Consider the following 12,481-nt stretch of genomic DNA (forward strand, 5'->3'; position numbering starts at 1 on the left):
AAAAAAAAAAAAAAAAAGTAAATAGCTGGCTGTGGTGGTGCATGGCTCTATCCCAGCACTATAGAAGGCTGAGTCAAAAGGCTCACAAGTTTAAACCCAGCCTGGGCAACATAATGAGACCCTTTCTCAAAGTGAAAAGTTTAAAAAAAAAATGGCCAAAGAAGCAGCTCAGTATGAAGGCCTTGGCTTCATCCCTAGTACTGGTAAAAGGGCTAAGAAATAGCTGAGAGCCCCTCATGATTCCACTGATGCCTGCATTTACAGCACAGCTCAGACCAGCAGGATTCATCTGTGAAAACCATGTTGACAAAAGACTTGGTCACTGTTTGGACTTCCTCAATTGAAAGATGAAGGATCCATAAAGGATCTCCATAAGAAGATCCATTGGAGCCTAGAGTTCTGAAGAGAGACTCAGAGTCCGTGAGCTGAGTGTCAAATAGGACACACTTCTAGGTTCCCCCTGAGGGCAGATTTTGGGATCTGGGGACAGAGGACACAAGTTCTCATGTGTGACAGCATGCTCCACAGGACCAGATAAGGAGCTGCCAGTGGGTCAAAGCACCAACAACCCTGCCAACCCATCTGCCTATCTCCTTCATGACACACGGCTCAGATGTCACCACTGCATACAAGAAGCTGTGCCACAAGTTGCGGTACTGACTGCTGAGGTCTGAGTAAATCTGCCACCCAGACATCTCCAGACAGTGAGCAGTGTGCCTGGCTGCTCTGAGTAATTCTTAAAGCCAGTGCTTGTCACAGGCTGCAGAGTGATCAGTGGAGGCTCCGAACATCACTGGTGGGCTTCATAAGAACCAAGGATGGGCTTTGTGTAGGATGGGTCTGTGGGGCAGTTAGACCCAGAAATGGTGCTGGGTCCTAAATGTTGTCAGGAAAACTGGCTCTGCTCTGGATGAAGGAGTATGTATCTTCACCCCTGAACTCATCACTTCAGACTGATTCTTGGAATATTCCTCCTCATAAACACGTCTACCACAGAAGGCCTGTGCCAGTATCTTCAGGCTCATGCTAAAGACACATGTATATAGGATGCCAGTTGAGTCCCTGGTCTTCCTGGAAGAGTGCAAAGCCCTAGATAGAAGGCTTTAGTCAGCGCAAGGTGTAGTGAGAGAGTGGGGTGTTCCCCCTCCCCCAAGTGCCTTGCCAGCTGAAATGTGTTTAGATTTAAAGTGGTCCCCAAGGGCTGTGGATTTAGCTCAGTGGTTCCACTGCCTGCCTCGCAAGCGCAAGGTCCCGAGTTCGATCCCCAGTCCCCCCCAAGAAATAAGTAAAGTGGGCCCCAAAACTGTCATAGGGGCACTATAGCTGACTTGCTGTTAGGAGGTGGGGTCTGATTTACCTCCCTTCCTGGCTCCTCCACGCTTTCTGTTTCCTGGCCACTGTGAGGTGTAGCAGCTATCTCTTCACTGTGCCCCCCTGCCATGCTATCCTGCTGTAGGGCATGGGTGGCAACCATAAGCCAAAATAAACCTCTTTTCCTGTAAGTTGTGGGCATGGGGTACTGTGTCTCAGGGACAAGAAAAGTAGCCAAAATTGGCTGAACACAGATGCTACAAGCCCAGAGCCAACCATGTGAAATGTCTGCCTCCAGCACAAGGTCCAGAGTGGTTGCTGCTAGCACTGCCTAACTCTACAGGAACAAAATGTCTTTCCCTGTAGAACAAAAGATCATTTTCTGTATGAAAATATGAGTCTCTGCTATGCGTGTCCAGGTGGGATGGAAAACCAGGACCAGCCCATGTGGTCTGCTCAACTCCCAAGGAGTAAGATGCTGGTCCTTCACCTACTTAATGAATTTATTAAGAAACCTTTACTCTATTGCTCAAAAAATGGTTTTACAATGGCCAATATAAAGAAAGGCAGAGTCAGAGGCAAATTTTGCCATTTAGTATTCCATTTTGTGAAAATTAACATAGGAATACGTAAATGGGTCTTTGGCCCAAATGTTCTCAGTCGGCAGGGCCTAGAGCAGCCCAAGGGCTCCAGCCAGCCTGGCTGGGGTCAGATGTTTATAAAGCCACAATTCAAGACTCTGTAGGGCCCCTGCTGTGGCAGTTGTCCGATGGCCATGGAAGGCAGTGAATGTGGGATATAATTTTATCTTTTAGAAAAATGCCATTTCAGTGAAGGGAATATTTAAAGTTTAACCTGGGAGATAAACATCTATTATTTAAAACGTGATGTTCATTTTAAGGAAAGAAATTTGAGCTACTTTACATAGTAGTTCTACTTTACATGCCTTCTGCCTCCTGGCACATAACAGTGTCTGTCAGAATGGAGTTTAAGAAGTTATCTGTCAGGACAATGACCTCTCTGCTGCCACCTAAACTAAACAAAATGTATTATTCCATTTGCAAGGTGTACGGGACGGGCCATGAGTTTCCTTGCATTAAAATGTTTGTTTTTAGCTCCTCTGCTTACCTCAGCACTTACATGGTGGGGATGACAGGCGAACAGAACAATGGGAACAGAACAGTGGAGGACAATTTGCTCTGCTACAGCTCACCCAAAGCTCCTGCCACAGCAGACTGGGGCACTGGATTTACAAAGGGCTGCTAATTCGTGGAAATCATCTGCCTTTCAAGTAGTCATTTCGTTAGTTACACATAAACTAAGCCAAGGACATCCTCGTGTGACATTCTCCCTCAAGACACACTGCATCTTTGTACTAATCACATTAAAGAGAAATTATACATTTATGAGCCAGAAGTAATATTTGTATGTCATCATACCCCCAAAAAGCAGGGAGAGAGGGAAACTGGTTTCACTAGCTTTGAAATCTATTTGTTTGTTTGCTTATTGATTGACTGATTGATTGAATGGTGCTGAGGATCAAAGACAGGGCTTGTTTCACTTTTGTTTTTAATTCACATTTCCTTGCACTGGATTAATTTAAGCTGGGATATCAGTGTTGTATCCACTGGATTATTTGTGCTGTATCCACATTGTGTCAGATTGTTTTCAGCCCCGAGAAACATCAACAAGAAGAGTTCCTCACAGTGAAAGGGAAGTTTTCCCTCCTTAGGAGCTCTATCGCCCTCCTTTCAGGGGTCACAGCAGGCTGGCCTCCTGATAGAAAAAATGGCAGACACTGCCAGAAGTGTGCAGCCCATCCTAAGCCCCTTGCCGCAGCAACAGGGGCCAGGACCCACCTATCTCTGTGCCCCATAACCCTGGTGCTCTTGGGTGCTCAGACCCTGGGAGGAGCATAGGGGGACTTAGTGTCACAATTGAGAAGACTGCAGGGAGGCAAGCATTCACACCAAAACAGCTTTCATCAAGCAACACTGGGCATTGCTGCTCTGCAGTAGGTAAGTGGACCAGTAATGGCATCACCGGCCAAGGAACTGACCTTGTGATTCTTGCATGTGTTCATGAATTTGAGAACATGTGTATTTGATTCTATGCATGTGTGTATTGGTGTGCATGCAAGTTTGAGTGGCAGGTCAGCATGGGTGTGAGTGTGCATGCCAGCATGTATTTGGGAATGAGTATATTTGGTTTCGTGCATGCAAATGTATATAATGAGACAACAGCAATGCTGGTTTTACTCCATAAGGTGTTATTTAAATTTGAGAATCCTTCCTGTCAATAGATTTATTTTACCAATGATTTATACCATGCTTATAGACAGAAGTAGATCTATGTTTGCAAACAGAACCATAGGGCAGACAGAGAGCACACAAGTGGCCTTCTAGCAGGGAATTGAAGCCATACTCAGCAGAAAAGCCATGAAATGCTACATGTGTCTCTTTCTGGAGAGGATTTGCCGCTGGCTTCTGGTCTTGGGTGGGGGACACTAGGTATTGAACTGAAAGGCTACATACTCTGCTATATCCCCACTCCTTTTGAAGTTTTTTAAAAGTTATTTTTAAAGTTTTTTTTCTTACTTACTAGTCACTAAGTTGCCAGGACTAGGCTCAACTTGCCGTCCTTCTGCATCAGCATCCTAGGGTGCTGGGATTATAGGCGTGTGCCACCATGCCCAGTTCCTGGTCTTGTTATATATGAAGTTTCTCTACCTTTCCAAGAAGTAAAAAATTAAAAATAAAATAAAATGAAGGCCATAATGAGTTTATCTGTACAAACATCTCAAGAAAGGCAAAAAATAAAGGCCGTAATGGGTTTTTCTGTATATTTCAAAAGCATGATCACGCAGTGCCTGAGAACACCAGAAAAGTTCACAGTGCCCCAGGAGCCCAACTAGTGTCTCTATGAAGCACTGTATCCCACGAGTACAGTCACTGCCCTCACAGTAAGTCTGAATACTTTCCAGGCTTAAGAAGCAATTGTTTGATTTACTCAAAACCTCTCTGGGGGCTAGGCTGCAACCCAGCTCAGTGGCAGAGCACACGCCTAGCATACGTGGGCTGCCAGGTTGACCCTCAGTAAAAAGAAAATAAATGCATTTATTTCACTATAAGGGACAGCAAGTCTCTGATGTGCATGAGGTACAGATGGAAAAGTTGCATGTTCTGGCTGGAAAATACTCAAGCTCAGCTGTGCCTTTCCGGCCTCACCAAAGGGTTTAGAAGCCAGAATGGCCAGCAGTGCAGGGCCACTACCTCCCCAGAATCACCTCCTCTTGGGCTTCTCAGGATCTGATGTAGTTTAAACATAAAAAGTCAGTGCTAAGTTTTGAAGGAAAAAGCTATGCTATTTAGCTTCCAAAAATGGACAGGGCAAGCTTTATGGTTCTGCTTTGGCTTTAGTTGACAAGGTTTTCAGCCTGTGAATGAGAGTTTAGATGCTACTCCCTCCCCTTCCCAGGAAGTTCACCCCAGTCCTCGGTGACCTGGCAGCACAGGCAGCTGATTCAATGCTGTCACTCCAGTATGAGAGAGCCCAGACTTCCTTTCCTTTCAGGTCCTGGCCAAGTGAGTCCTAGTACCTCCCTGGGATGCAGTTCACTATAGGCATCACCGGATGCAGGGAACTCAATGGGCTGGAGGAAGACAGGACACTCAGACTAAGACCCTTTGTCCTTTTGAGACCTCAGACCTACACTAGATGTAGACTCCATGACATGAGTTGTACAAGCAAAGACTAGACCCACACAAATGAGAAATAATGAATAAAAATCAGAAGGTATGGGTCAGGGCATGAGCAAGTTGCTCTTTGTGATCAATGGCGAGCCATAGCCTGGACATGTGTGTGTGGGTGCATTCCAACTCCACAAGGGTGGGGGGGATATCTTGGGCCCTCACCTTCCAGCTCTTCACCTAGGCTTTCCCCTGGGATGGCTGTCCTCCCAGCCCCTCATTCACCAGGGCCCAGGGGAGGAGCAGGCAATGCCCCTCACTGAACATTCGCTGGGTGGAAATGGGTGGACCCTTCCTGAAAGGTGATACCACACAAACATTGCAGGCATTTTACCAAGGACATTTGCTAAATCCCACATATCATTCTGTACCTGTGCATGCAGCACAAAGAGGACTGTGGCCTGGGATTGATTTCCCAGGGCCCAGAGCTGGAGGAGACAAGAGGAGACAAGCTGGAGCAAAGCAGTCAGGAACAGTCCCTGGGGCAGCAGCACCAATCCCATTTGGACCTCAAAAGGGGATCAGGACCCTCAGGAGACTCTGGGGCAGTCAGGGAAGCAGGATGCACTCATGGGATCTGCAGATGGGTAGCCTTCCTATATCCCTTCCCACTTGAACCTGGGCAACAAGACCAAAGACAAGCACAGGCTCCACGGCTGAGCAACAGGCAGGGTAAGACCCCACAGGTCTCCTCCACCAGTGCCTCATGGGACACAGTGGACACAGACACATGAGGGAGCATCCAGGGAGGGGAAACTGCATTAGCATTTGACTGAGGAAGGTTCTGCCCGGAAGCACTACATTTAGCATTTCTAATTAAAAACACACTGAGAAGCCCTAACGTTCTTCAGAGGAAAAAATAACCTATAAATGGAGATCCAAAGAGCCTCATGGGCCTCAGGACCTGTTTAGGGACATTAAACAAAAGTAGGAGATACTCTGGATGAGCCCAGAGCCTAGAGCATGCTGACATTCACTGCTCTGCCGCTGGATAAAAGGCTACAGCCTTCCAGAAACCCACACACTGAGTCTCATAGTCCAACACCAAGTAGTGGGAGACCTAACACCCTCGAAGGTGCCCACTCCACCTGCTGGGTGACAGGTCTCTCAGTCATGGTATTCTCCATCCAGAATTCACAGTGGGATTTCTGGGAGACACATCAAGGAGAACCAGAAAGCAACTGGGACAGTCCCAACAACGTGGGAAGCAGCCACCTCTCCACCCTGTGATGTCACCACCCTAAACAAGTGTCTCCCTCACACACAGAGCTGAGGCTCTCTAGAGCACCTGGCTCCATAGAGTGCTCTCCTACTCAGCACCAAGTGGCACTGTCCCTATCACACACAGTGATGCCCAGTGCAGACGCAAAGGCAAACCTAAGACCCCTGAGAATCAAGGTCAGCTTGCAACAATGGCCACTGTCCCCAGCCCCTGACCCATTTGTGGGCTGGTGTGCAGCTGCCTGCTCCCCTGTCTCCTGATTAAAACAAACAAACAAACAAAAAAAAAACACTCTTTCCTCAGGACATGGCCTCTGAGATACAGCAGAGCATGATCTGGCAGATTTACTTGTAGCCTGTGCAGAGAACAGAGGCTATTTGCCACACCTCAAGTGCCCACAGAGTAGAAGAAGGAGAGCCTGACTTTTGGGGTTGGACCATTAGAGGCCCTAAGGATGACCAAGCTGGGGCTAGAATAAGGCACAGGGGCAGTGAGCACCATGGGGGCCACTGAAGGTGCCTTGAGTCACACCACAGGGACACGAACACATCATTTAGCTGCCCCTCTCCCTGGCTGAAAAATGCTGCTGAAGGAGTCCACCCACTCAGCCAGGGAATGGGACTGCTCTATGCTGGCAGAAAAAAACACCTCCATCCACACACAGGGCCCAGTGTTCTCCCAGGAGCGGGGAAGAGAACTGTGGCAAGCCCAGTGGGCCCGGCCAGGCAGATGTCGGGTGTCACAACCTCAACTCCTATAATTAGCCTGAGCAGAGCAGGAGGCAACAGTCATACAAGAGAGTCAGCACCCTCTATTCCAGCACCTCCTCAAAGATGGAGAAACTCTAAAAACATGGCTGCATATCTATATGTTGCATCCTCTTCACATCCAAGCAGCTGCCATGTGTGGACTGTGGGCCATATGCTGCCCATGGGACCTGGAGCACAAGGGATGGGAAGCTTCTGCTGCAGGAGAGCTGAAAGAGGAGGAGCACACACAGCTAGAAAGGAGGGTCAGAGCCCTGCTGCTGAGAGCCAAGTGGGACTGGTTTCCCCACTGTCATTCTTACTAAGGATGTTGGTTGTCATCCTGTCTCCACCAAACTGTCCCCACCCCACCTACATCAAACAGGAATATCTGAGGGCTGGGGCTGAGAATACTCAGGCAGGCCTATGTGTACATGCACCCCTCCACCTGCCAACTGTGGCAGAGGCTCTGCCCTCAAAGAACACTTGGGAAAACCACTTGAAATACTGTGTGTGGCATCGTTACAGAAAACCATTACCAAGTTCTGTGTCTGCACTGGGCTATCACTAAAATCTCCCCAAAGCTCCTGAGTCAGAAGATTTGGGGGCTGGTGACATGATCAGGAGGGTTCTGATGCTCTGGATGGGTCCCTACTTCCAACTCTGCCCCAATGGGTATACTGCTGTGGGGACCCTGATCAGGCTCCTTTTCATGGCTCTGCCCAGGTGGGTGTATTGCTGTGGGGACTTTGATGTCCCTTCCATGGATCTGGCAGACAACAAAGCTCTGAAATGTGTTCAGAAATTCAACTCTGAACCCACGACCACGTGCCTTCAGCACTTGTTAGCAGATCTCAACAAAGTCCCACCTATTTTCTGGAACACTTGCTATGAATGCTCATGATTGAGCCAACTCCACTTGGTCTTCCGACAAAGGAAAGCTACCCACTAAGCATCTTCCTGGTACTATGGCGCCCTCTCTCACCACTAAGGACAGAGCACTCTGGCCCTGCTCTGGACAGAAGAAACTGTGTTCTCATGGTCATAAAACTAACCACATATTTCAGGGGTGGCTCCAGTGAACTCACAGGACTTCTGAATCTGATCTTCACAGCAGCACTGGAGACAATGTACTGTGATGCCCACGCAGAGGAGAAAAACAGTGCCTGCTAGATCAAGAAAACCTTTGCTTTTGTGCACCTGGTACACAGGGAAGGAGGCAGTGTTTGCCCTGAAATATCCTGAAAGAGGAGAGGGCCACTGTCCAGGTGCCGAGGCCGACCCATGAAAAATTAATCCACACCATGAGCAGGTTGGCTGCGTTTGGCAGCAGCAGGCCAACTCAGAGTCCAGCTGAGGTCAGCGCTGTATTTCAACCTCCACCATGTGGCACCTTGGTCCCAGGATCCCCCTGCCTGGAGCAGGCCATCACGTTCACATCCGACTCCTCACTGGGGCTGGTGCAGTTCTGATCAGACAGGAATTAATTCCAGTGATAATAACATCAATGGCTTTTGTGAAACCCTGGCTCTCTAGATGAAGAACCCATCTTGCAGTGTGTCCTGGAGTGGAGAAGACATAGGAAAAGGGGAGTGGGCCTGGGTGGGGCAAAGCAGACTACTAAGAGGATGGGAGGTACTATTTGTTCCTGGGATTCAAACCCTTTCTGGAACCTGTTTCTCCTAACAGTCGACACTCTTTTCTGAGACTTGGGGAGAGGCACTATCTAAAATGAAAAGTAATATGACAGGCCCAATTTGAACACCAATCTGAGAAAGATGAGTCATTTCCTGATGGGGGCCATTCTTTGGTCTTCAGCTGCCAAACTTCTTATGCGATGAGAGAGGTATTTGTCATGGATCTATGGTGGCAAAGCTGACCTAAAAGCCAAGAGATTGAAGGAGGGTCTCTAGGACCAGTGGATCACCAGCAAGACCCTCCTGTCTGGCCTTCCCCCACCTGCTCCCTTCAGGTCCTGACTCTCGGTGCCCCACCTTGTTGCCTGTGCTTAAGCACCCACGTGGCAGGTCAAGTCCCAGGGTCACCCACTCATAGCCCTGCCTGGCCACTGCCCCCAGCGCTTTGATTCAAATCCTCCATGAGTTGGACAGGGACCATGTTGGTCACTATCCTAACAGGTGTGTCACAAACTGCAAACCTAAAATGCTGTTCAGGAATTGACCAGGTTCGGGTGTTCATGTTTCAGTGGCCTATTAATTATTCACATACAGCCAGCCTCCTGCTCCATGGGCCGATGCTATCGGCAAGCTGTTTTGGTGATAGGTAAGTAGAGCTGAATCCTGTGACCCTACTAGGGTCAGAGATCAAACTCCACCCCTGCAAGCTCCACATACTCACACAGGGTGGGCCTCACTGGGGCAGGTCAGAGAGGGAGGAAGGAAGGCTGCTACCATACCTCCAGGACAGGTTTCAGGACAACCTAGACATCACCCATCCAGATCAGGAGAATCAGGTCTCCTGCCATTAGCAATGGCCCAGAGTGCTACCAACCAGAGGACTGTCAGCCAGGGGGACCAAGCCCAGGAGGGGCCCTGCAGGAAGGAATTGACATTTCACAGAAGGAAACCCTGTAAGGGGAGCTGGAAGACCCAGCCAGACGTCTCCTTTAGGATGGACAGGTCAAGGCATCTGCTCCACTGAGGAAAAGTTAAGTGTCAAAGTTCCAGTGTCTCCATCATCCTTTTCTGATTGGTTTGGACATAACAATGAAGTGGGCCACTGCATGCTCTGCAGGCATACTCCAGAGCCCCTGCCTCTGGTGGCTCCTGCAGGAAAAATGCCATTAGAGGTCAGGGGAGCTGGCACCAAAGCTGTCAGGTACACCCAGGGGCTGTAGAGCTGGCCTCAAACTTGCCCTGTGAACTGCCAGGCCAGCCTGACAGCTGCTGGATTGGTCAAGGACCTCACCTTCTCCTGCTCAGGTGTTGTCTGTTTCCCTGCTGGTGTGGCGTTTTTAATCCTATGGCTACAAAGCTGGTGGTCTGCAAGTGTGGGCAGCTTGGTAATGACTTAATGGCAAGCAGGGCCCAGAGACCACTTCATAAGAAAAATGAACTCATGGAAGGGCAGAAGGGACCCTACCCCTGTTTAAGGGCAATAAACCCTAAGAGCAGAACCCCCCCCAAACACTGCAAGCAGAGGGAAGAGGTCCTGAATGCACCATGTACCACATGGCCAGCCAAGGGCTAGGGAAAGTCCTCTAACAAAGGAGTCTTGGCCAGACACTAACACCCATTCCTAATTTGAGACACTGCAGCCTCTGACTCCACTCAAACAGGGCTGTTGTGGTTCATTATCCTTGCTTCCTGTGGCAGACATGGCAGCGGGTACTGAGGGCTGCCTCACCTGCACCTACCCATGGCATCAGAGACAGATGGCAGTCCTCCCTCTCGCCTTCTCCCATCTTCCTCTGGGCCACTGCTAGGCAATCACTGCTGCAGATCGCTCGCTTTGATTTTACAATCTTTGTGAAACACAGAGGGAAAATATACTAGAGAGACTAGCACCTCTGAACACCCAAGGGCTCCCACAGCTTCCACAAGACAGTGGCTCTGAACAGCTGAGGCTATGACAGTGTCCACTGGCCATGAGACAGCCCACGGGGGGCTATGTCCCCAACATGTGGACTGAGCTGTGGTCTTTCTCAGGGGCATTGTGTCATGAACCCACCTCTGGAAGCGAAAGGAGGGTTGGGCATCAGGGCGGCTGGTGTCAAAGGATGTGCCAAAATAACTCAACAGCACAGAACAGAACCTTGTGGTTACAGAGCTTTCATAGCAACTGAGAGAGTTTTCTATTTTTGTATGTTTTATAATTATGTGCAAATTCTATTTTTATCCAATTTGTGGTCCATCAACCGAAAAAGAAAACAAAACCCCAAAACCCCCTCTTTTTAGTTGCTTACCTCACACCAGCATAGACGTGAGTTCACGTAGCGGGGACACATCAGAAAAACTTTAAATTACTACTTTTTCACCATGAGAAATGATGACAGATCCTGACATTCTTTTCTGTTCAGGGATTGTTTCAACTGTAAGGAAGTGGTGGTGATTGTTCTACTGAAACATACGGTCTGTCTCATTTTGTCACCCTTCGCTAATATGTACCCTTTGACTTGAAATAATTTTGAGCATACATATCAGAGAAATTTTAAATGACCATTTCAAGATTTGCAATTCCTTTAAAATGTCCATTTTCCCAACATTGTCTATACTGACCGATGAATGTCACATCCTGTGCCCAAGGCAGGGGAAGGCAGCAATAGAGCCAATGCCCTAGGCATGGGGCCACACCACGGGTTTTCCAGAGTGTCACAGGTGCTTGACAACAGTTCCTGGGGCTGTTGACCGATGGTGGAAACCAGTCTGTTAAAACTCAAGGACTCTCCACACTCATCACCACTGTATTCTCCAAAAAGCAGCCAAGATTCTTACCACCACCACAAAATCGAATGTTGCAAAGGCACAGACTGCAGCCCGATGCTCTGCCTTCACGATAAAGACTCAGTGTTTACATCATCAGCCCCATGGTCAGCACCCCTTGCTGATATAATTTACAATAAATGGGGGGTGTTTAGCCATTATTTCTTTATTGCTTATTTTCATACCTCCTTCTTTAACAGACTTATTTCCTCTCCTCTTTAATATCTTTTCCATTCAGCAATAATGCACTTTCATTCAGTGAGAACCATAGCAAAAAAGAGTAGGTAAATACCTATAGTTATTTAGCACAACTAAATGCAGGCATTATCTGACTTTTTTCCACCTGGGAAGGCAGAAACTTAAAATGTCAAACTGGCTGCTGTGACTCCTGCATTTTCTCACATCAAGCAGCTAACAAAGTAGGTATTAATTGCCATCAAGCACACAGGCCACAAATATCACCTTAATATCATCTGCAAGCACTGCTAAAGTGCTTCATTTCTACACCTAGCCTGGCTAATTCCATGTAGCTGATTGCTGCGTTGGCAAACAGCCATTTGTCTGCATGGCCTCCTGCCCTCACAAGCTTTTTATTTACCTAAATGGAATAAAATAAAAATACAGGGTGCCCTGCTGAGCATCCCTTCCGGCCTGCATCATTCCCTAAATAGCAGGGTTGGCGCCAGGTTGGTGATGTTGAGGGCACTGGGGAAAGGGCTCCCTGTAACACTTCATGGCTGGAGACCTGGCCAGAGGGCAAAAGGGCCTCTCAGTGGTTGTTGTAAAGCAACATCTGGGATGTGGGTTTAATGCTTATGATGTGACGGGCATAACAAAGGGAAGCAATCACATCACTGATCAGGATTTCACTTCGATGTCCCAGTGAAGTGACAGAAATGGGTCAGATACTGGCCCCTCAGTCACCAATCTGTCTCCCAGCCAATGCCGGGGGATGTTCTAGCTCTACAGAAAATGAACTTGTTCCCTACCTGAGGTGTTAATCAGGCAGGG

General features: G+C 48.3%; 1 protein-coding gene across 1 annotated transcript in view; it reads right to left on the reverse strand.

Annotated features, from left to right (window-relative positions):
- Nfatc1 (nuclear factor of activated T cells 1) overlaps positions 1 to 12,481 on the reverse strand; it is a 104,908-nt gene that overhangs the window by 75,142 nt on the left and 17,285 nt on the right. The gene's annotated exons all lie outside the window — the stretch shown is intronic.

This window comes from Fukomys damarensis, unplaced genomic scaffold (assembly GCF_012274545.1).
Source record: "Fukomys damarensis isolate Sample0158 unplaced genomic scaffold, DMR_v1.0_HiC HiC_scaffold_30, whole genome shotgun sequence".
Taxonomy (NCBI): domain Eukaryota; kingdom Metazoa; phylum Chordata; class Mammalia; order Rodentia; family Bathyergidae; genus Fukomys; species Fukomys damarensis.